At 38.1% G+C, this 25,662-nt stretch overlaps 1 pseudogene; it reads right to left on the bottom strand.

Moving 5' to 3' along the window:
- Nucleotides 1-2,620: 2,620 nt before the first annotated feature.
- Nucleotides 2,621-4,183, bottom strand: LOC129489219 (keratin, type I cytoskeletal 18-like; annotated as a pseudogene).
- Between the last annotated feature and the right edge of the window lie 21,479 nt (nucleotides 4,184-25,662).

Raw genomic sequence — 25,662 nt, 5'->3', positions numbered from 1 at the left:
GGGAGCGGTGGCTCATGTCTGCGATCCCAGCACTTCAAGAAGCCTAGGTGGGCAGATCCCTTGAGCTCAAGAGTTGGAGACCAGCCCAGTCAACAAGGCGAAACCCCGTCTCTACCAAAACAAAAACAAAAACGAAAAACTCCACAAATATTAGCCAGACCTGGTGGTGCACGCCTGCAGTCCCAGCTACTGGGGGGCTGCGATGGGAGGATCACCTGAACCCTGAGAGGTTGAGGCTGCAGTGAACCGTGATTGCACCACCACACTCCAGCCTGGGTGACAGAGTGAGACTGTGTCTCAAAAATTAAAAAAAAAAAAAAAAAAAAAAAAAAGAGAAAGATAACAACTACCTAAAGAACATCCCAGCAAGAGATATATTTGACCTGTTCTGTTAAAGAGATCCAATGGGTTTGGGAGTGGATAGGACAATCAAATCATTTTCAAAATAAGTCTTGAAGGTAATTTTAATACATTTATTTCTATTACTATAATCCCAGACGTTCTTTAATTCTGTTTCAAACAGGTGTCTGTTAGTGTATTTTCTTCTGTGTAGGACCTACCGTAAACTTAAAAATTGAGCTGTATTTTCAGTCAGCATCTGTTAAACTCTGGGTCTATATTTCAGTAAATGTGCTTCTGTTTAACTATCTTTTTACAGTCATAAGAGAAATAAACATATAAAATAAATGCATCTCAATGCATAGCTGTGCAGGAGTACAGATGTTTTATTAATGAAAATGAATCCAGCTTTTTGTAAGTCATGGCAGCAATATAACATTTCATTGTTTGGTTCTGTGCTAGACAGTCCCTGCTGTTTCCACATAGAAATTCCTGTAATGCTTAATGGACATCTGGAAGAATTCAGCCAATTAATCGAATTCATGTAGGAGCTAGGCTAATGGCTGTCTGAAAGGCAGATTACATTAAATCAAACTTGCAATATGAATGAAAGCACTTAATCATACATGCAACATTCATTAGATGCGACACAGCAAGTGTTTTGATTACTTTAATGAAAGATCAGGTAAAGTGCATCAGCTGAACAGATTGAAAAGACAGCATGCTTACAAATGTTTGATTATGCTGAATATCAACAGAAACAGTGCCAGTAATTTATAGCAAAACATATTTGTAAGTGTCTAGAGCTGGTGAACTCGGTGAAATTCGGAGCCCATGCTCAAAACAATAATTAATAGCCATATATGATAAAACTTTAATCAGATGTCAGGAAAAGAGACAGATTGCCAGAAGTTTAATAATTTATAGTCACTGGGTGCCTTCATATTTTGAATGGCTTGAAATATATTTGAACCTCAATTTCATTTACTTTGAGGTACACAGTTCTTGAGTCAAAAGGTGTTACTATACTAAAAACACTGTACTAAAAGAGGAATTAAATTTGTATGTTGGGCTTTAAAACCTCATGTCAGGAATTAAAATGCTATTCTTACTAGTTGTTTCTGCCTATTTCATGAATATTTCTACTTTTTCCTCATTAATTATCTCATTTTTTCCCTAATATTCTACAGAAAGAAAGGCTAAAAAGTACATTTTCTAGATAATAGTATTATAAGTCTTGTAATATATTACAGCAAATGCTATTTGCAGCTTTTTGGATAAAATAAAAAAGATACAGCAGTGGTCCCCAACTTTTTTGGCACAAGGGACTGGTTTCATAGAAGATAATTTTTCCATGGATGGGGTGGGGGTGGGAATGGTTTTGAATGAAACTGTTCCACCTCAGATCATCGGGCATTAGATTCTCATAAGGAGCACCAACCTAGATCTCTCACAGGTGCAGTTCACAACAGGGTTCGTGTGCCTACATGAATTTAATGCTGCTGCTGATCCGATAGGAGACAGAGCTCAGGTGGTAATGCTCGCTTGCCTGCCACTTAGTTCCTGCTATGTGGCCTGGGTCCATGGCCCTGGGGTTGGGGACCCCTGAGATAAAGGATATATGTATCCTCTTATATTTCATATATTAAATAATTATTTTATAATTAATAAAATTATAAAATGTATATTTTACATAATTTTCCATATATATATAATTTCCTTTCTGTTCTCTTTTTTTTTCCCCAGAGATGGGGTGGGTCTCATTATGTTCCTTAGGCTGGTCTTGAATTCCTGACCTCAAGTGATCCTCCTGCCTCAGCCTCCCGAGTAGCTGGGATTACAGGTGTCAGCCATCACACCCAGCTTTCTTTTTTTTTTTTTTTTTGAGATGCAGTCTTACTCTGTTGCCCAGGGACCGGTAGTTGGTAGAGAAGGTGGTGGAGCAAGTGGAGAGTGCAGTGGCACAGCCTCTGCTCACTGCAGCCTCTACCTCCCAGGTTCAAGTGATCCTTCTGCCTCAGCCTCCCCAGTAGCTGGGACTACAGGCGTGCACCATCACACCCGGGCTAATTTTTATATTTTTAGTAGAGACAGGGTTTCACCATGTTGGCCAGGCAGGTCTTGAACTCCTGACTTCAAGTGATCTGTCTGCCTCGGCTTCCCAAAGTGCTGGGATTACAGGTGTGAGCCACCGTGCCTGGACACCCAGCTTTCTGTAAGTACTTTTAATACTAGAGAGGACTGACTTTAAAGGTGGTGGAAACCACTTTTTTTTGGGTTTAACAGAAGGACTTTTTTTTTTAACCTCTGAACTTTTTATTGGCTTCCTGTTCCCCAAAGGGTATCCTGCTTCTGCTGGTTCAATGTCTCAGAACTTAGGTGTCATTGGTCTCAGACACTACTTTGCCATCCACTATCCTACAGGTGGTGGTCTTGTGGATGGTTTGCATGGAGTTGCTGCTGTCCAGGGCATCATCAAGACTGAAGTCCTCCCTGTCTTCCAGCAGGCGGTGGTAGGTGGTGATCTCAGTTTCCAGCGTAGCTTTGATGTTCAGCAGGGACTCATACTTCTGGGCCTGGTGCTGCCCCTCTGCCCGTGTCTGTGCCAGCAAGACCCCATTGAGCTGCTCCATCTACATGGGTAACGTGCCTCTACCTCCCTCAGGCTGTTCTGCAAGCTGAGCTTCAGATTTCTCATTGGGTCCAGGTTGATCTCCAAGGACTGGACTGTATGTCTCAGCTCTGTGAGTGTATTCTCAGCAGCTCCAATCTTGGTGAACTGCGTGGTGACCACTGTGGTGCTCTTCTCAAACTGCTGGGACCAGTAGTCTAGCTCCCCTCAGTTCTTCTGAGCCAGCTTGTCATATTGGGCCCGGATGTCTGCCATGATCTTGCTGAGGTCCTGAGATTTAGGCGCATCTACCTCCCCGGTCAACCCAGAGCTGGCAATCTGGGCTTGTAGGCCTTTTACTTCCTCTTTTTGGTTCTTCATGAAGAGCAGCTTCTCTTTGAGAACCTCCATCTCTGTCTCCAGCTGCAGCTGAGTGACATTGGTGCCATCAATGATCTTGTGGAGCCCATGGATGTCGCTCTCCACAGACTGGCGCATGACCAGTTCTGTCTCATACTTGACTCTGAAGTCATCAGCAGCAAGATGGGCATTGTCAATCTGCAGAATGATGCAGGCATCGCCCACAGTATTTGCAAAGATCTGAGCCCTCAGATCCTTGATGTTCTTGAAGTAATGCCCCCAATCTCTGACCTGGGGCCCCTTCTTCTCCAGGTGCTCCTGGATGTTGCTCTCCAGCTTCCAATTCTTGGTCTCCAGGCTCCTCACTCTGTCCAGGTAGTAGGCCAGGGAGTCGTTCAGGCCTTGCATGGTCTCCTTCTCATTCTGGATGCCCTCCACTCCTGTCAGACCCCTGGCCATCACCACAGCCAGGTCCCCAGACCTCAAGCTCCCCCAGAAACTGGTGGAGTGGGACATGGAGATCTGGGAGCCCAAGTCCCCGGCACCTGCATAGATGTTGGCCATGCTGCTGACTGGCAGGGCGCCATAGCTTGGTGGATTGATGGAGCCCAGGGACTGGTAGTTAGTAGAGAACGTGGTGGACCAAGTGGTGAAGCTCACGCTATCCAGGGAGGAAGGCAAGAGGGCAGGACTCAGGTTTTGCTGAGGTCCAGAAGGACTGGTTTTTATCTCTCTAGAGTGATATAAGTGCGATTCTGAAAACAGGGAAATGGACATAGGATTTTTCAAGTCCTTTTTAGATATTTTCTTCAACTCAAGCCAATGAATATGCATTAAGCACTCAATTGTTTTAGGTGCTATGGGTTATATCAAGATGTGAGATAGATGGTTGTAGCCATAAGGAGTTTATAATACTCTATTCACCAAAACAACACAAAGAAAAATTAAAGCAACAGCAAAAACAAACAAGAGAACAACACAATGTAGAATACATTCAAGAAGTAGAATGTAAAGTGCAGATTTATAAATTTTGTAGAAAATTAAAGAAGAGCTAAAATAATGAGGAAGTTTGCATTTGAGCTGCTTAATTTACTTGATAAGAGATATAATTTAAAAGAATTAAAATTTCATTATTCTAGAATTAAGTATGTCTTAGTCTGTTTGGCTGCTATAACAAAATGCCATGCACTGGGTAGCTTTCAAAAAACGGAAATTTTTTTTGTCACACTTCTGGAAGCTGGGAAATCCAAGATTGACTCCAGTAGACTCAGTATCTGCTGAGGCCCCACTTTCTGGTTCACAGATGGAGATGGTGTCTTTTAGCTGTATCCTCACAAGGTAGAAGGGATAAATGAGTTCCCTTGGGCCTATTTTATAAGGGTACTAATCCCATAAAAGGCTCCACCCTCATGACCTAATCACCTCCTAAAAGGCCTTACCTCCTAATACCATCACCTTAGGGGTAAACATTGAGATCATAGCAAAGCATTACCGAAAAATCTATGAATACTGTTTTGTTTTCTTACAGAGATTTAAAACATTGAGTGTTTCTCCAAGCACTTTTCAAACATCAAATTGTACAACACATTTTTAGGTTAAATGAGTTGACTGTTTTTACAACAGGCTAGAAATTCTTTCTCTTAATTTCCTCCCATTATACACACATTCACAAAAAGGGAAAGAAGAACTAGCTGGCTCAGAATATGACCATTGTTTATAGTTTACCCACCAAATAATTCTTTTTCTACCTGTGAACTCTTGAACCCTAGTAACATACTAAGAATACAACTAAAAGAAAAGCCTCATGCAATGCTACTTAAGCCTTCCTAAAACATTTAGCTCAGTTACTTCAAAATGTCCACATTGTTAGTTACTTAAACTATATAATCACACATCATATAACATATTTTTAGTCAATGGACCACATATACAGTGGTGATCTCATAAGCTTATAATGCCGTATTTTTACTGTACCCTTTCTATGTTTAGATTGCCTACAGTATTCAGTACAGTAACATGCTGTACAGGTTTGTAGACTAGAGACAATAGGTTATACTATATAGTCTAGATGTGTAATAGGCTATACCATCTAAGTTTGTGCACAAAGATGAAATTGCCAAACAATGCATTTTTCAGAATGTATGCACTTCGTTAAGTGATACATGACTGTAAAGTAAAAAACAGCAGCCCAGTGTGGTGGCTCACACTTGTAATCCCAGCACTTTGGAAGGCTGAGGCAGGAGGATCAAGACTACCCTGGGCAACATAGTGAGACCCCATCGCTACAAAAGATAAATAAAATTAGCTAGGTGCAGTGGTCTACACCTGTAGTCCTAGCTACTCAGAAGGCTGAGGTGGGAGGACTGCTTGAGCCCAGAAGTTTGAGGCTGCATTGAGCTATGATAATGCCACTGGACTCCAGCCTGGGCAACAGAGCAAGACCCTGCCTCTAACAGAAAAACAAAAGAAATGGCATTGTTGTTCTGAACTCTCTGCTCTGTCCCATTTATTTGTCCCATCTCTTCTTATAAATGGTTAATCTCAGAATTTCAAGTTGTTAATGCTCTGTTTGGAAATGTAATAATTATTTGTATTAGCTCAAGTAGGTAGAAATAAACTAAATGAATTTATATTTCCACTGGCAAACCCTCACCTATTTCTTTGTCTGATTGATCAAGAACTGTCACTTCAAATATGTTTTTAATCTCTTTTGGAGCATAAAGTTTGATGTCGTTCACCATGGAGAATACTCCTATGATGGGATTTCACTAATAATAATTCCTATATGTCAGTTTATTAGTCTTCCTATCTATCCAGTTATCTATTTGTCTGTATCTTTAATTTTTCTAAGATGTCTTCTATGAATTTTTTCCTCAAGTAGTTTACTGGGAAAAAGTAGCTATATGTATCTACTCCCATTTGGATTTGTGATTATCTTTTCCAGAAATTTGTGATCATATGTAAGATGCCTGAAAGACTTTTTCCATCTAAAATATAGTCTTTTATATTCCTCCAATTATTATTATTATTTTTTGAGACGGAGTCTCACTCTGTTGCCCAGGCTGGAGTGCAGTGGCGCAATCTCGGCTCACTGCAAGCTCTGCCTCCCAGGTTCACGCCATTCTCCTGCCTCAGCCTCCCAAGTAGCTGGAACTACAGGCCCCTGCCACCACGCCTGACTAATTTTTTGTATTTTTAGTAGAGACGGTGTTTCACCATGTTAACCAGGATGGTCTCGATCTCCTGGCCTCATGATCCACCCTCCTCGGCCTCCCAAAGTGCTGGGATTACAGGTGTGAGCCACCGCGCCCGGCCCAATTATTTTTTAAAAAGAGAATCTCAGGGTGAAGAGGCAGATTTACTATGCATCCTTTTATCTGTGTCTAAGGACTGCCCATTTTTCCAGATTTCTTAAATAAAACATTACTCCAGTGTAGAGTGTATAATTTAGTACTAATTCCTACATAGAACCTACATGAATAAGGTTGGGATTTTGTAATCAGATCAAATGTTTGCCTCATTGCACTCTTTCTTATTTAAACTGGCTAGATAATCCAAGGACTTGTGATATCTAGAGATCCTCTTTCCCAAAGAGCAACTCTATGACAAAAGTGGAAGGCATTTTATTTCAAACTCAGTGGTCTTATAATTTTTGATTTATAATTCTTTTACCAAAGGTTTCACCCTCAAGAGTGAGATAGGATAGAGAAAGTTGTAATTTCCCGCCTAAGCAATGAAAAGACTCCTTGTTGTTCAATACATTAGGCTTTCCCTAGGGCTATTTTCAGTAGGGTTTCATCTTTATTTTGGTTAACATAACTCCTCAGTTGCTCATTTTCAAAAATTTCCATGATGTGTTTTATAATAATAATAATAATAATACCTTTTATTGAGGTATTATCTACACTGGGCCAGGCATGTGTAGTATTATTTACACTAAGTGATCTTCACAACTTTCCAAGGAGAGTTTTTCTTTAAGGATGAGGATATAGAGGTTCAGAAAGGTTAGGTAAATCACTCTATGTAACACAGCTAGCAAGCTGCCCAGCCAGCTGGATCTGTCTAGCTTCAAGGCCTCTCTAGCTAACTAATTTACTCAACATCATCCTTTTATTGTGTACTTTGTGTATTCCTTTACTTAATTTGAATTATGTGCTTTCATTATGTACTTTGATGCATTCTAAGAGTACCTTTCTGAAGAAATAGTTGTATAATAGCAAAGGGGCTCATATCTTTAAATCTTACAATGGAATCCTCTATTAGCAGCTCCATAGAGAAGGGTTCAGTCAAGATTTGGCTTGCAGATAATAAAAATGATCCAGATTAACTTCTAGGGCCTTGTCAGGCAATTCTCAATATTGAAATTACTTTAAATTTGGAAATAATGGGTAGCAGCATATTTAGGCTCAGTTCAATTTGGCTCCAATGATTTCTGCAGTACAGCTATCTTAGAAAGTATATTTAGTTTTATTTAATTACTTTGAATCAAGTGAATACTTACTATAACTGAAACATTTTGTTGTCCTGGTGTGGTGGCTCATGCCTGTAATTCTAGCACTTTGGGAGGCCAAGGCAGGTGGATCACGAGATCAGGAGTTCAAGACCAGCCTGGCCAAGATTGTGAAACCCTGTCTCTACTAAAAATACAAAAATTAGCCAAGTGTGGTGGTGGGCGCCTGTAATCCCAGCTACTAGGGAGGCTGAGGCAGGGAAAATTGCTTGAACCCAGGAGGTAGAGCTTGCAGTGAGCCGAGATGGCACCACTGCACTCCAGCCTGGGTTACAGAACGAGACTCCATCTAAAATAAAAACAAAAAACAAAACCCCAAAAAACCAACAACATTGTGCTAGGTACTTTGTGGATAGACCCAGTCACTTCTCTCAAGGGTGTTCACAATTTAATGAGAGATAATATATTCATTAATACAAATATGTAACTGGTGGACAGAGAACATAAATATAAGGTCACAGAGTGGCATATAGTGGCAATAGTGTTCAATAATGCCCTATGAAGTCTTAAATTATGAATTAGTATTTGGGAGGCTCCTTGGTTGTAAGATTAGACTATATCCAGGTATGTTAGCTATAAAACAGATTGTACTTGACTCAGTTCATGGAAGCAATGATTCTATGGTAGTGAAACCAAAAGGGGCTCACAAAGAAATAAAAATAGAAGAAGTTGAAGGAAATAAAACTAAATTTCAACATTCAATAGCATAATATTTCTTCTTAACATCCAAACGATAGCAACAAAACAAAAAAGAAAATGGCCAATTTGAAAGGGACTGGAAGAATAGATGACAATAGTTTTTATTTCCATTAACCCTCACATCTAAGGTTTCTAAAGTACTTTACAAAAGATTATGCCTCACAATATCTTTATGAGTGAGGCAAGTGTTATTATCTCCATATAAAGGTGGGAAAAAGAAGGCACAGAGGTTTGCTTCTTTTATGCCAAGTGAGGCCAAATATTTTGTGGAGTATTTGAAATGAAACTTGAAAATAGAGAAGCAAAGAGAGAGAAGGCTGGAAGAATTTGTAATTGAGGGGCATAATTTCACACCACATAAGTGTCTAGAGAACGTTAATATAGTGAATCTTCATTTCCAGTGAAGTGGAATGAAAGCCTTGAATTGCTTCAATGCACCATGTCGTGCAAATAGCAATTTCAGTTTCAGAAAATCCTCCACTCACGGTAAAGTTGTTCAGTGAAAATGGTCATGATGAGGCTTTCTCATATAATTGTCCAATATATGTTCGTAGTTGTACCCTACACACACACACACACACACACACACACACACCCTTACTTGAAATATTAAATATTTATGGGGCATTGTGTAGACTCTTGAAATACGCTAATGGATATCCAATATGTTTTACATTCACTATGTTATTCATTCACAGATTTCTTTTTCTTCCCCCAACTTGCCTTTTTATCTACTCCTTTTCTGTGTTCTCTTTTGTTGTCACCTTCTTTAGGGGGTTCTGCCCAGGGAAGATAGATATAATAGCTCAATAAGAATAAATATTGTAGTCCTAGTTTCTTATTTATTTATTTAGACAGGGTCTTGCTCCCATCACCCAGGCCAGAGTGCAGTGGCCTGATCACAACTCACTGCAGCTTGGACTTCCGCGGCTCAGGTGATTTTCCCACCTCAGCCTCCTGAGTAGCTTGGACCACAGGCACGTGCCACCATGCCCAGACAATTTTTTGCACTTTCAGTAGAGATGGGGTTTCACCACGTTGCCCAGGCTGGTCTCAAACTCCTGGCCTCAAGCGATCTGCCTGCCTTGGCCTCCCAAAGTGTTGGGATTACAGGCGTGAGCCACTGCACCTGGCCCTAGTTTTTTATTTATTAAAAATCCTATTAATACATATTGATTTCCTTTAAGCAAAGACTTTAATTCCCACTGAAAAACATGGTGCTTATAGTTATTTGTTCTTTCACATATATCTATTTTTTTCAAGACAGGGTCTCACTCTGTCACCCAGGCTAGAGTGCAGTGGCACGATCATAGCTCACTGCAGGCTCAATTTCCTGGGCTCAAGCTATCCTTCTGCCTCAGCCTCAGGTGTAGCTGGGACTACAGGAGCATACCACCTTCCCAGGTTTTTTTTTTTTTTTTTTTTTTTTTGAGGCAGGGTCTCACTTTGTCACCTAGGCTGGAGTGCAGTGACATGATCACAACTTACTCCAGTCTCAACCTCGCAGGCTCAAGAGATCCTCATGCCTCAGCCTCCTGAGTAGCTGGGATCACAGACGTGCACCACCATGCCCGGCTTATTTTTATTACAATTATTTGTAGAGACGAGGTCTCCCTATTTTACCCAGGCTGTTTTTGCTGTTGTTGTTTAGCAGAGATGAGGTCTCACTATGTTACCTGGGCTTGTTCTTATATTTTTTCAATCAAGTGGTTGAAGTTGAAACCTTTAAAAAGTTAGGTTGTCTATCAATAAGCTGCTGACCAAACTACGAAAAATCTATTGATTTTGACAGCAAGTTAGGACTTTTTAAGGAGTGGAAATGAACTGAATGTTAATGAATATACCATGTGGCTCTTGTCTTAATTAACTAGCACTCTAATTCTTGATCCATAAAAGATTTGAGATAACAATGCTGCTTTAATTGTTAAATAAGTTTCAAAGGTTAATCACAATTAACCTTTTCAGGGAACAAATCAGTTTCTTTATTCATAATAGATTTTATAAGAATAATAGAAATTATCAAAGCTGCTTACATAAATTTCAACTATATTTTGAATTTACAATGTACTGTTTAAGGAATTATTTTTAAATATAGTGGTAAGTCTTTCTTGAGTGGTTTTGAGGAAAATTAAGTCCTGGTACTTTTAGGAATCCATTGTGTATAACAAATGAACTTCTCTCCTGTGTATCTAGAATGGCACTAGTTATGTGCCATCCTCGGGAGAAGTGAGAAAATAGTCAAGTAATTTTCTGTGTACTGTAGTTCAGATGAGAAATCTTGGTTTAGAATGTTAAAGTTTTAAGGTTCTCTTGGTTTAGCCTTCTTGGTTTTCTACTGTCTCTTAACAACCTCCTGTACCTAGCAAAACATCAACAACAAATAAGCTTTAGGGGAAATCTGCTTATTGTAAAGCATAACACTCTTTACATATGAGCACCATAGATACAATGTAGCAAGGCAGGAAAAGGTTTTATTACTGACAGGCAACTCTGTTAGACAATAACAACCAGGCTAATATTCTAATTGCCCCATGTAAGGTCCCCAGAGAAATATAAAGGAAGTAAAGGAAATGTAGCTGAGATTTTCAATCCTGCTCTCTCACAATAATGCTGTCCTCTTTAATAATCATTTCCAACACACCCCCGCCAAAACACTGTACTTAATGTCTTCCACTAAATTAGCATGGTTGATATTTAAGCAGAAAAAATAAAAGAACAAGAAATATGTTATAATTTATTCTATGAGCTATCACATCCTTAATTAAAAAAAAGAATTTACCAATAAAAACAGTTAAGATTAGAGGATACAATGATTTAATGTTATAGATAATTTCCTCTAGTCTGCTCAAGTTTCTCCTGGGTTTTGATTCATTCATTATTGGATAGAGAAACTAACTATACTCTATTAGTAAAGGAGATACTTGTAGTGAGTAAATAATGGCAGTCTTTTTAAACTTATTCTATTTATGCTGCCTTGTAGTATCCTCTCTCAAGTTACTGTTTTGTGAACTATGTGCATTTGGTGCTACAAATGCTGATCAAAATGGCTCCCAAGCAAAACATTTACACATACATTCTCCCAGTGGGCAAATTATTCTCTGGGTATTATAACTGAGTGTTAAAATCCGGGTTGGTTTGGTTGTTTTAAACATCTATAACAAAAGTTGAACATCGGGGAAACTGTATATGTCAGTTTAGGCTGAGCCTGGTTGAAATTAAAACATAGGAATATCATCAAGGTTATAGCGAGCTGTGATCATGCCACACACTCCATCCTGGGTGACAGAGAAAGACCCTATCTCTTAAGAAATGGAAAAAAAGAAGATACAGGAATACCAAAGGGAAGTAGGTTGTTCATCTCTCCTGGAAATAATGCTTTGTAAATCCATTAAATTTGTTAGCTCGTTAGTTAGCCTAGGGCCTTTTTGATTTTCCCAAAGTTAACATACAGTTTAAGGCAAATGTTACTTATGGAAATAAGCCACAGACTACAAAAGCCCTCATATAAATGTAAAAGAAATAGCTTCAACAAATTTACCCATTTTGTGTAATGATACGGTAAGCAATGAATAGAGTTTTTGTTCATTTATCTTGAAATACAGGACAACTATCATTTTTCTTGGATGAAGCACAATGATCATTCTGGTGTAGTATAATATATAACAATTTTTCTAATGAAATAATTTCATATCCAGTGTATCTCATTATTAACTTCTGATATAAAACTCAATTTTAACTAAATCTAACTATGTAGCATAGAATCCAGTGTTAGTGTGTCCTGTAAGTACATATGAAAGAAATAGTCTTTGTTTTGGCCTACATTTCCTATTGATGTAACAAAACACTACTTATGACATCCAGTATAATGATTTAGGTAATAATGTTACCAGTTAAAACTATGACGCTGATATAATACATAGTTTCAGTTAGTTATCAGATACAAATCTTCAGGAAACTAGGCTTTATTGGTTCAGATACTTGCCTGCTTGCTTCACAGAACACTTTGTTAAGTGAAAGGAAAAATAATGTCTCCAATTGAAAAACAGAGGGAGTTTGGGGCTGGCAGAATGCAATTGCCCAAGTTAGAGGGAACCAAATTGATCTGAAATCATTTAGATAACAATGTGATGGGCAGAGGACAGCATTTGTTTATGAAGACAAATCATGCCAGGCAAATCTGATTTATTTGGTCTTATAAAATTACTCAACAAGTTTGTGGATAAAGAAAACTCCATGGACAAACAATATATCTAAATGTTTGTAAAAGCCTTTGATGTGGGTCTGCATGAGATTAAGATAATTGAAATGCTGGGAAGATATTGCCTGGATAACAATGCAATGGTGTGGTTATCAGATTTAAAACAGAATAATCATAAAAAATAGATCATAATATTTAACTGATATATTTGGCAGAAGACCATAAAAGAGCTAGTATCTTTATAGGTCAATATGGTAAGAAAGTATGAAAATGACTTAGTCCAAAAAATTAGCTTACTCTTTCTTCAGGAGGTACACATATCATAACAAAAATTATTTCAAAATGTTTTACTACTTGTCCAGAATGAACTATTACTTTGTTTTGGCCTTTACTGATATTAATAAAATTTGGAATCTATGATGTCTGCTGAAAGAATTAAAATAGATAAGTTTGATAAATGTGTAAAGCATAGTAAAATTCAATGAAAAGCTTACATAGGTTTGTGAATAAATTCCTTTGTAGATTTTTAAGAACTGAGAGATAATTTAAAAGAAAATAGCTAGAGTAGTAGTAATAATTTTGGGAGAGATAGCAACTAATTATAAGTAAAAATTAAGAAAAGAGAATGTGGAAGGAAAAAGGAATACAGTTCGATGCATTTTAAAGTCTTACTTGCTAGGCACAGTGGCTCATGTCTTTGATCCCAGCACTTTGGGAGGTGGGAGGGTCGCTTGAGCCTAGGAGTTTGAGACCAGCCTTGGCAAGATAGGGAGACCCCATCTTTACAAAAAAAAAAATTAAAAATTAGCCAGGTGTGGTGGCTTGCCCCTGTGGTCCCAGCTACTGGGGAGGCTAAGGTGCAAGGATCACTTGAGCCAGGGAAGTCAAGGCTTCAGTGAGCCATGATTGTGCCACTACACTCCAGCCTGGGTGACAGGGTGAGACTCTTTCTCAATCAATCAATCAGTCAGTCAATTGTCAAATGGGAAAAATACTTTATGTATTAACAGGGGTTATGTTAAAATATTTACCAATATTATTAAATGGTTACTATCCAATCAGAACTGATAACGGCCACAGAGCTGGAGCAGGGCCCTAGAGACCCATTTGTATGTTGGGCGTTAACTCTTTAGCTGATGGATAGTGGGGAGGTGGGTAGTGAAGACGCTGCAATAACTGACCAGAGTCAAGGGGAAGAGCATTTGGAAAGGTAGTGGTTATTTGCTAATGTTATGGAAGTATTTTAATATTTTAATAACTGAAATGGTTTTTTCTGGTGGTACCAGCTATATAATAGACAAAGGACTCTAAGAAAAATAAACAGAAAATCTGAATAGGTTAAATTACAAAGAGTAAAATTACAATTTCAATAAATAGATTATAAGATGTTAAACTTCATTAATAATAAAATATAAGTTTATTTTCACAAAACAACACTTTATTTATTTTTTTGAGATGGAGTCTCACTCTGCCGCCCAGGCTGGAGTGCAGTGGCGCGACTTCAGCTCACTACAACCTCCTCCTCCCGGGTTCAAGCAATTCTGCTTCAGCCTCCTGAGTAGCCGGGACTACCGGCGAGCGCCACCATGCCCAGCTAATTTTTGTAGTTTTTGTAGAGACAGGGGTTTCACCATGTTGGCCAGGCTGGTCTCGAACTCCTGACCTCAAGTGGTCTGCCCGCCTTGGCCTCCCAAAGTGCTGGGATTATAGGTGTGAGCCACCGGGACCGGCTACACTTTTTACTTATCTTACTGGCAATATTTTTTCTCATGTTTGACAGAACATAGTTGAGAGAATAGGAAAAGTGGCATTCCTATGCCCGCTGACAGAAGTATAAATAGGCACAATCATTGTGAAATATAGCTTTGTAATACTTATCAAAAACTTTTAAAATGTTGTTCTGATTTAATGGTTCTGGTAATGTTAGGCTAAATTAAGCAGATGAATCCTCCTAGTGAAAATAACTAACAGAGACGGATTTTAAAAATATTCTTAAAGCATAAAAGAGTATGAAAGATAGTAAGGAACTACTAAAGGTGAAGGAAAAATGGGAACCCATATGTGGAGGCTGTTCTGCCCTGAGGAAATTTTCTGACTCATGACAATTAGAATCTTCATTCTGGTACACTTGCAGGGCAAGGGAGACAGAAAGAAAAACCCAGGATGTGTATAACATAGGAAATCTAATAGAAGATCCTCCCCAACAAGATACTGGGACTCCAAAGCCCTTGAGTATTTACTGCTTGTATTCAAATTGCCTGGGTCGGTGAATTTCAAGCCTTGAACATGGGTTAAAGTAATTCTAGATTGGTAGTGCCAGAAGCAAATATAAATCCTCTTTGAAGTAAGACACCTTTATTATAGGCCTAAAATCATTTCTAGAAATAATTCTTCAAATGTAATGTTCAGCACCTAATTAAAAAAACCCAGATATATAAGGAAACTAGATTAAAAACGGGCAAGTATCAGCAGAGACAATACAATAAAAACAGACTCACAAATACCTCAAATATTGAATTTATCAGACTCAGACTATAAGACTACAAAACAATTATGAAGAGTATGTTTAAAGAAAAAAGACCAACTTGATGCTATCTACAGAGAACAGAAAACCACAAAGAATAACGTAGCAGGTTTGACTTTGAAAAAAGAACCATATAGAATTTTATTGTGATTTTAAATATATTTTTATTTTATAAATAAAAATAAATTTTATAGCTAATTTTTTAAAATAAAAATTTAAAATCCAGGGACAGATGCAGTGGCTCATGCCTATAATCCCAGCACTTTGGGAGGCCGAGGCAGGCAGATCACGAGGTCAGGAGATCGAGACCATCCTGGTCAACATGGTGAAACCCCGTCTCTACTAAAAATACACAAATTAGCTGGGTATGGTGGTGCACACCTGTAATCCCAGTTACTCGGGAGGCTGAGGCAGAAGAATCACTTGAACCTAGGAGGTGGAGATTGCGGTGAGCCAAGATTGTGCCACTGCACTCCAGCCTGGCAACAAAGCGAGACTCCGTCTCAAATAAATAAATAAATAAATAAAAAATAAAATCCAACAGATTTTAAGTGTATATTACATTAGACATACTTCAAGATTTAGTAAACCTGAAGAACATCAGAAGAAATATTCCAGAGGCAAGAAAAGAAAAGAAAAAAATATATATAAGAAGGAAAAAGACACAAAAGGTACAGTGAGAATGTCTAACATAGGTTTGGCCAGGGTTCTAGAAGGAGAAAAAAAGATAAGATAAAATAGAAGCAATTATCTGAAAAGTTAACTGCTGAGGATTTTTCAAACTGACACTACTTCAAAGCACTGATTTTTTTTTTTTTTTTTTTTTTTTTTTTTTTTTAGACGGAGTCTCGCTCTATTGCCCAAGCTGGAGTGCAGTGGTGCGATCTTGGCTCACTGCAAGCTCTGCCTCCCAGGTTCACGCCATTCTCCTGCCTCAGCCTCCCGAGTAGCTGGGACTACAGTCACCTGCCACCACGCTCAGCTAATTTTTTGTATTTTTAGTAGAGACGGGGTTTCATTGTGTTAGCCAGGATGGTCTCGATCTCCTGACCTCATGATCTGCCCGCCTTGGCCTCCCAAAGTGCTGGGATTACAGGCGTGAGCCACCGCACCCGGCCCAAAGCACTGATTTTAACAAGTCTTACAAACTGAAAGAATAATAAATGAAAAGAAATTCATACCTAAGTGTATTAATGTGAAACTTCTTAAGACTGAAGACTAAAAACAAAGAGTAAGATAACCCAGGCCAGGTGTGGTGGCTCACGCCTGCAATCCTAGCACTTTGGGAGGCCGAGGCAGGTGGATCACCTGAGGTCAGGAGTTCAAGACCAGCTGGGCCAACACTGCGAAACCTTGTCTCTACTAAAAATACGAAAATTAGCTGGTGGTGGGCGCCTGTAATCCCAGCTACTTAGGAGGCTGAGGCACGACAATCACTTGAACCCAGGAGGCGGAGGCTGCAGTGAGCTGAGATGCCCCCGCACTCCAGCCTGGGCAACGAGCAAAACTCCATCTCAAAAAAAAGAAAAAAAAAAAAAAGAATCCAGAGAAAAGAAAATTACTCTCAAAAGAGCCGTAATATATTAACAGCTGACTTTCCACTAGTAAAAATGGGAAAGAAGAGACAGTGGAATGTTATTTTCAATGTGCTGCAACAAAACAGTTACCAAACTAAAATCAGTACATAAAATAATGACATTTCAGATACACTAGAGGAGACATATTTTGCCACTATCAAATCTACAATGAAGGAAATTTTAAAGCATGTATTTCAGGTAGGAGGAGAATGATCTCACATGAAAAGTCTTAGATACAAGGAATTAAGAGCAAAGAAAATGGAAAATGTGTAAGTAAATCCAGTGTTTAAGAGTATAAAACAATAATAATAGTCTTGTGGACTTTCAAAAATACAAAATTAAAATACACAACAATAGCATATAAATCAGGAAAGAATATATGGAGTTCAAGTGTTCTGACTCCCTTATATTATTCAATTTTGATAAATTAACAATGTGTAATATAATTTTAAAAGTAATCAATAAAATAATATAAAGAATATAATTTTAAACTGGTAAAGAGGAGGATTTGATACATAAAAATCAGATATCTATCTAAAAGAGAACAAAAAGGAGAGAAGAAATGTAATAGATCAGACGAAAGCATTTTGGAAGATGGCATATTTAATTCTAAATATAGTAGCAAGAAATGTAAAAGGACTAAATGGTTCAGTTAAAAGTTAAAGACTGACTGTTAAAAAAAATCCAACCGCTAATAGGAGACACATTTGAAACATAATAATAAAGAAAGACAAAAACCACATGATTATCTCAATAGATGCAGAAAAGGCCTTTGACAAAATTCAACAACCCTTCATGCTAAAAACTCTCAGTAAATTAGGTATTGATGGGACGTATCTTAAAATAATAAGAGCTATCTATGACAAGCCCACAGCCAATATCATACTGAATGGGCAAAAACTGGAAGCATTCCCTTTGAAAACTGGCACAAGACAGGGATGCCCTCTCTCACCACTCCTATTCAACATAGTGCTGGAAGTTCTGGCCAGGGCAATCAGGCAGGAGAAGGAAATAAAGGGTATGCAATTAGGAAAAGAGGAAGTAAAATGTCCCTGTTTGCAGATGACATGATTGTATATCTAGAAAACCCCACTATCTCAGCGAAAATCTCCTTAAGCTGATTAGCAACTTCACCAATGTCTCAGGATACAAAATCAATGTACAAAAATCACAAACATTCTTGTACACCAATCACAGACAAACAGAGAGCCAAATCATGAGTGAACTCCCATGCACAATTGCTTCAAAGAGAATAAAATACCTAGGAATCCAACTTACAAGGGATGTGAAGGACCTCTTCAAGGAGAACTACAAACCACTGCTCAATGAAATAAAAGAGGATACAAATGGAAGAACATTCCATGCTCATGGGTTGGAAGAATCAATATCGTGAAAATGGCCATACTGCCCAAGGTAATTTATAGATTCAATGCCATCCCCATCAAGCTACCAATGACTTTCTTCACAGAATTGGAAAAAACTACTTTAAAGTTCATATGGAACCAAAAAAGAGCCCGCATCACCAAGTCAATCCTAAGCCAAAAGAACAAAGCTGGAGGCATCACGCTACCTGACTTCAAACTATACTACAAGGCTACAGTAACCAAAACAGCATGGTACTGGTACCACCACAGAGACATAGATCAATGGAACAGAACAGAGCCCTCAGAAATGATGCCACATATCTACAACTATCTGATCTTTGACAAACCCGACAAAAACAAGAAATGGGGAAAGGATTCCCTATTTAATAAATGGTGCTGGGAAAACTGGCTAGCCATATGTAGAAAGCTGAAACTGGATCCCTTCCTTACACCTTATACAAAAATTAATTCAAGATGGATTAAAGACTTAAATGTTAGACCTAAAACCATTAAAATCCTACAAGAAAACCTAGGCAATACCATTCAGGACATAGGCGTGGGCAAGGACTTCATGTCTAAAACACCAAAAGCAATGGCAACAAAAGCCAAAATTGACAAATGGGATCTAATTAAACTAAAGAGCTTCTGCACAGCAAAAGAAACTACCATCAGAGTGAACAGACAACCTACAGAATGGGAGAAAATTTTTGCAACCTACTCATCTGACAAAGGGCTAATATCCAGAATCTACAATGAACTCAAACAAATTTACAAGAAAAAAACAAACAACTCCATCAAAAAGTGGGCAAAGGACATGAACAGACACTTCTCAAAAGAAGACATTTATGCAGCCAAAAAACATATGAAAAAATGCTCATCATCACTGGCCATCAGAGAAATGCAAATCAAAACCACAATGAGATACCATCTCACACCAGTTAGAATGGCCATCATTAAAAAGTCAGGAAACAACAGATGCTGGAGAGGATGTGGAGAAATAGGAACACTTTTACACTGTTGGTGGGACTGTAAACTAGTTCAACCATTGTGGAAGTCAGTGTGGCGATTCCTCAGGGATCTAGAACTAGAAATACCATTTGACCCAGCCATCCCATTACTGGGTATATACCCAAAGGACTATAAATCATGCTGCTATAAAGACACATGCACACGTATGTTTATTGCGGCACTATTCACAATAGCAAAGACTTGGAACCAACCCAAATGTCCAACAACTATAGACTGGATTAAGCAAATGTGGCACATATACACCATGGAATACTATGCAGCCATAAAAAATGATGAGTTCATGTCCTTTGTAGGGACATGGATGAAGCTGGAAACCATCATTCTCAGTAAACTATTGCAAGGACAAAAAACCAAACACCGCATGTTCTCACTCATAGGAGGGAACTGAACAATGGGAACTCATGGACACAGGAAGGGGAACATCACACTCTGGGGACTGTTGTTTGGTGGGGGGAGGGGGAAGGGACAGCATTAGGAGATATACCTAATGCTAAATGACGAGTTAATGGGTGCAGCAAAACAACATGGCACATGGATACATATGTAAGAAACCTGCACATTGTGCACATGTACCCTAAAACATAAAGTATAATAAAAAGAAAAAAAAAAGTTAAAAAAAAAAACAAAAAACTACTACATTTTACTTATCGAATTCCCTGTGGTGGACTTAGGTTTTCTCTGTTGCCTTGGTACCACAAACAGTGCTGTGATGAATAAAAAATAATAATAATAATAATAAAGAAAGGTTGAAATTAAAAGGAAAATACATACCTTGTAAACACCAACGAAAAGAAAGCTGATATGTCTAGAGGAAAACATCAGACAAAACACTTTGAGGCAGAAAGCATTAGTACAGATAAAGAGGGATACTTTATACTTATGAGAGGTTTCAATTAACCAAACGGATATTGTTTTTCATTCATATGAATCTTAAGACTATGAGAAAGTCTCAAGATTTTATGTAGCAAAAGTTGAGCGACTACAAAGAGAAATAACATAAATTACCATATATATGTGGAGGGGTGGGCATAATATAAAACTTGGTATGTACAACTGCAAAATCTACATTCTTTTCAAGCATGTGAATGGAATCTTAAATATAAATATATAGATATAGATAAAAATTGACATAGCTTTTTCGCCTTCCAGCCAGGTAGCAATTTTCATTATTCCCAAGTGTTTATTTGGAACACATATAACGCATTATTTGTGTACATAAAAGCAGGTTAGATAGGCTCCACCCTTAGGAGTTTACAAGCAACGCAAACACACCAATGTTGAGCACTGGTAAGAGCCAGCTCTGTAGAGGATACTAGTTTATCTCCTTTAACTCTCATCCTATTAATGTCGGTATTATTATGCCTAATTTGGGAAAAAGAACTAAGACACAGAGAGATTGGGCAAAAATTTTAAGATCACCTCCCCACTTTTTTTTTTTTTTTTTTTTTTGAGATGAAGTCTCACTCTGTCGCCCAGGCTGGAGTGCAGTGGTGTGATCTCGACTCACTGCAACCTCTGCCTCCTGAGTTCAAGTAAGTCTCCTGCCTCAGCCTCCTGGGTAGCTGGGATTACAGGCGAGTGCCACCAGGCCTGGGTAATTTTGTATTTTTTGTAGAGATGGGGTTTCACCATGTTGGCCAGGCTGGTCTCGAACTCCTGACCTCAGGTGATCTGCCCACCTCGGCCTCCAAAGTGCTGGAATTACAGGCATAAGCCACCGTGCCCAGCTGAAGATCACCTCTTTAGTAAATGACAGTGCTAGGATTCGTATCTACTCTTTATTAGCAATGAGCCAGCTCCAGAAAATACTTATTCGTTTAAGGCTGGAAGTAGGGAGGTAAGCATTCTTATCGAAGTATCTCTAATAATATTAGGAAGCTATCTTTGTACAACATTGACGAACGTTTAAGTGTCTGCAATATAGTAGAATTACATATTGAGCCAAAGAAGTGGCTAAAATAGTTTGATGAGAGAGCTGTCTTAGAAGACAGAGTTAGTGCTAGTGATTTGGAATGTGAGAATGGCTGAGAGTAAAGAACTATCATGTACCCAGCATAAAGAAATTAAAAAGCCTCTTCTATTTGACATCTTATGCTATTGAAAATCCTTTCCTTCTAGTTCAAGTTCACTATTTTCCCACTGCTTATACGTCCTGAAGTGAATTTCAATCTCGACAGTCTTTCATGACCAAATGAAAGTCGTTATAAATTCCCTCTGCTTTCAAGTTTTTAGAATGTGTATTATCTATTTTACTGCTCAATACAGGGAGGAAAACATAGATAAGTATAATTATAGAGTGTATCAGTCAATTATTTAAATTTATTCAAGATTTGAATAATTAGGCCCACTTCATCTTCTATCAACTGTTTTAATATTTGTTCAGCTGAGCTCCATACCTCAAGTCTCATCCCACTCTCTTACCTTCTCCACATCTTTCCCTCAGGCTCACAGCTGCATTGCTCCAACATAGCTGTTATAGTTATCTTTTCAAAGCAAATACTTGATTATATCATTTAAATGCTTTAAAAAAATCAGTAGCTTTCACTTAAAAATATCCGCACTCAATTCAGTGTGGTTATAATGGGCTTTGCAATCTTGCCCCAGTTTATCTTTCCAGTCTCAGCTTCTCCACTCCTTACACCCTCTTAGGACAAAAATAACAGACTGATGGCCCATTTATGGAGAATACTGTACTGTGTTGTCATGCCTATGTGACAAGAAACTGAAGCCAGAGAGGTTAAACAGCCTGTTTAAGTCACACAATAAGAAAATGGCAGAGCCGAGATTCAAACTCAGATCTGACTGACTCCAACTCATGGGCATAACCCAGTACACTACATTGCCTTCTTTCGTCTTTTACGTCTTTTGTGAATTTTGTTTTAACCACATGAAACAAAATTAATTTTGAGCACATTAAACGGTGTGCATAATCACTACTGTCTTGCATCATAATTGGGTATAAAATATCAGCCAGTCACACCAGAAATTATTGTTATTTCTGAAGAATTTAGGGTTGCCATTAGTGTCAATAGTCTTCCTTCACCTCAGACACTTAATAATACCCTCTTTTAATTTAAGACTCACTATGTGCCATGCATTGTGATAAGTATTTTATAAACACAATAACATCTAATGCCCAAAGTATCCTGTGAGATAATTATTTCTATTTCCATTCGTGATGAGGAAACTGAGGGTTAAAAAGGCTAAATTGCTTAAGATTAAACAGCTGGCAGTGGAGCTGGACCTCTACTGAACTCAAACTGTCTAACTTTAAAGCCTGTGCCCTCAACTAACTACCCTATACAACCTCCCTTTAAATGTCCTAGATTGAACTTCTCAATAAACTGGATCCCATTCTGTACATCTTATTTTTGCCTAAAATTCCTTGTTTCCTAAACATGTAGTTTTCTCTTGCCAGTCTTATCTTTCCTACTAAGTAGCTTACCACCTTCTTTCTGCTCCCATTCTTCTAGTATCCTGGGTACTAAACAGCTTAAAATAAGAGACACCTGTCATGAATTGGGGTTTATTTTCCCTATAGGTAATGGCTTCAGAGGAAGAAAATGGCGGTGATCTAAGCCATGGGTCAAGTGGCTGAGGTGGGAAGAAAAGACTTCCAAGGGCATATGATATAAGAAAGACTTTCCTATTCCTTTCGTTTGTCTGGAGTAAGATTCCCAAATGCCTAAGATCTAGAAGTCCTTATGACTTTGTATACTTTCTTTTGTACTCAGTCAGGCCTGTGGGTTGCAGTAACAAGAAGCTGTGATGCTTTTTTTTGAACCTGGTAGCTTATGATTTTAGACATCAATTCATTTACATATGTCAGGCATTGATCTAGATACCAGATGAAAATGAAGCTGAGAACCAAACAAAGAACCTACCGTCCCGGATTTTATAGAGACAATAGACAATTAACAAATACATAATACAGTAGCAAATAATGATAAATGCTATGAAGAAAAAGTAAAGGGACAGAAAATCATGAAGGTATCCTTCGGGCAGTAGAGAAGAAAAAAAGAAAATGATGAAGGGTGATGGTGGGTTAGGGCTGTTATTTTAGTTTGGGTGGTCAGGGAAGATCTTTCTCAGGTGGTATTATTTGAGTAAAGATCCACACATGAAGTTAAGAAACAAGATGTGAGCATATCTGAAGAAAAAACATTCTGGCAGAATAAACAGCCTTGAGGTGGAAGTGTGCTTGTCATGTTTGAGGAAAGTAAGGAGTCCACTTAGATGGAGCAGACTGAACGAGGAAAAGAATAGTGGGAGATGTGGTTTAAGAATATCCAGGGACCAAGCAGAGCTTTGGATTTTATTCTAAATGTATTGGGAAGCCACTTGAAGATTTTGAACAAAAGAGTGAAAGAATCAGATTTATATTCTAATAGGATACATCTTGATGCTGAATAAAGCATACACTATAAGGAGGCAAGGATGGAAGCAAGAGACCAAATAGAGTAACAGTGGTAGAGAATTTGAGAAGATTCAGATTCAGGAAATGCTTTGAAGATAGAGCTGATAAGAACTGCTAATGGATTGAATATGGGGTGTTTAGCTTTAACCCAAAGTCTTTGGGTTTTGGCTGAGGCAACTAATTGAATGAAGGTGCCATTTACTGGGATGAGGAAAACCGAGATGGGGATTAAGTTTAGGAGAGGAAATCAAGAGTTTGGTTTTAGATTTGTGAGAGACTGTTTGACTTTCAAGTTCCTGGGGACAATCGGCCTCTAGTAGCTGCAGCTGGTGTTAACCTTTTACAGGGACACGTCTAAGTGGAGGTGAGGGGGCAGAGAAACAGAAGAAATAAAGTTCCTTCTGAGTAATCTCCCAGATACTCAAGTGATAAAAAGCAGGTTAGTCATCTGAGCCTGTCTTATACACACTGATTTCAGGGCAAGAAGAAGTCTCCTCTCTCTTCAAAAAATGTTCCGATTTCTATTGTTTCAAAATTTCCGAATTTAAATTAAATGTATCCCGCAATTAGAGAAAGCATAAAATGTAAATAAGAGATAATCCAGTGCGTGTGAGTTTTTACCAAAGTATAACTGAGAGCAGATGAAAGTCCTGAATGTTTAATCTTTTTGTGAAGAGAAAGGAGGTAGATATTAAATAAAACAAAGATTTTATAATCTTGCTTTGGCACTGCCCTATTTATCATAATTTTTAAGTGAGAAACTACAGAAAGAGTGTTTGTATCTTGAAGGATCATCTAAGTTTATACTCAAGGGGGGATTACGCTTTTAAATTCTTTCTCTTCCCCACATTTTAATCCTTTCTATCTTTTAACCCTTAGTCTTTTCCCAAAAGTGTTCTTCAACTAGAAGGCCTGTGGCATGATCGAGGCTTGTCACCTCTCTTCTAGGGCCAGATTTTAAACAGATGGCCCTGGAGAATGCTACTTATCTGTACAGTTCTCTATTTGATGCTGCAGTGTGCTAGTATCCTAGGGGAAGGGTACCACATTTAACTCCAGAAAGGATTTAAGGCAGTTTTGCAATTTTTTTTCCTGATTATCAGAGTAATACATGATTATTGCAAAATATTTTAACAAAAAAGTTAAAAAAAGACTATTTGAATTCCTACTTACTAGAGGCAATCCCAACAACATTTTGGCATATTTCCTTCCACTGTCTTATATGCATTTTGTTTTTTTCATAACTGAGCTCTTTATTGTATAAGCAATTTTGCTGCCTGCTGTTTTTGCTTAGTTATGGTATATATGTTTGTCTCTATCATTACATTTTTAAAGCTACGTAATCATCTATAACATGGCTATACTATAGTTTACTCGAGATGGTTTCTGATTATTTATAATTACAAATAACACTGTGATAAACAGCTTTGTGCATAAATTTTCGCTCTTCTTTTGGATGACTTACTAAAGGAGGAATTGGTAGATTAAATGTATACATACTTTTTAAAGCTTCTGATGTAAATTGTTACAATGATTTCTAGAAACGATGTTATCAAATTACACTTGGGAAGGGAAGGAGGGAGCTATTGGAACTATTGGATCTGGTAGAAAATATCTGACAGCAATTCTTACAAAGTACTATGCCCCTGGGGAAGAGTCCTTTCTCTCTCTGGAAAAGGGGTTATCTTAAAGTATTAAAATTATTACATCAGATTTTCCACACCACACAATATGTATGGATCGTGAGGGGGGAAAGGAGAATTGAGAATGTGAGTTAGAAGTCACGTATAAGCTGACATGTCAGAAAAGAGCAATTTGGGAAACTAAGTTTACCAACACTGCTAAAGGACTCAAATATTTTAAACAGTGGTTCAGATATTAATTGCGATTATACAGTATCAGGTTTATTTAATTTTGTATGATTTCATGCTATTCAATGAGAGGCAATATAATGAGTGTTTTTCAAACTGTGGGTCCTAATCCATTTGTAAATTATGAAATCAATGTATTTTCTATGACTGGCATTTTTAAGAA

This window comes from Symphalangus syndactylus, chromosome 9, assembly GCF_028878055.3.
Source record: "Symphalangus syndactylus isolate Jambi chromosome 9, NHGRI_mSymSyn1-v2.1_pri, whole genome shotgun sequence".
Classification (NCBI taxonomy): domain Eukaryota; kingdom Metazoa; phylum Chordata; class Mammalia; order Primates; family Hylobatidae; genus Symphalangus; species Symphalangus syndactylus.
The sequence above is the reverse complement of the archived record's forward strand: the minus strand, read 5'-3'. Positions and strand labels throughout refer to the sequence as shown.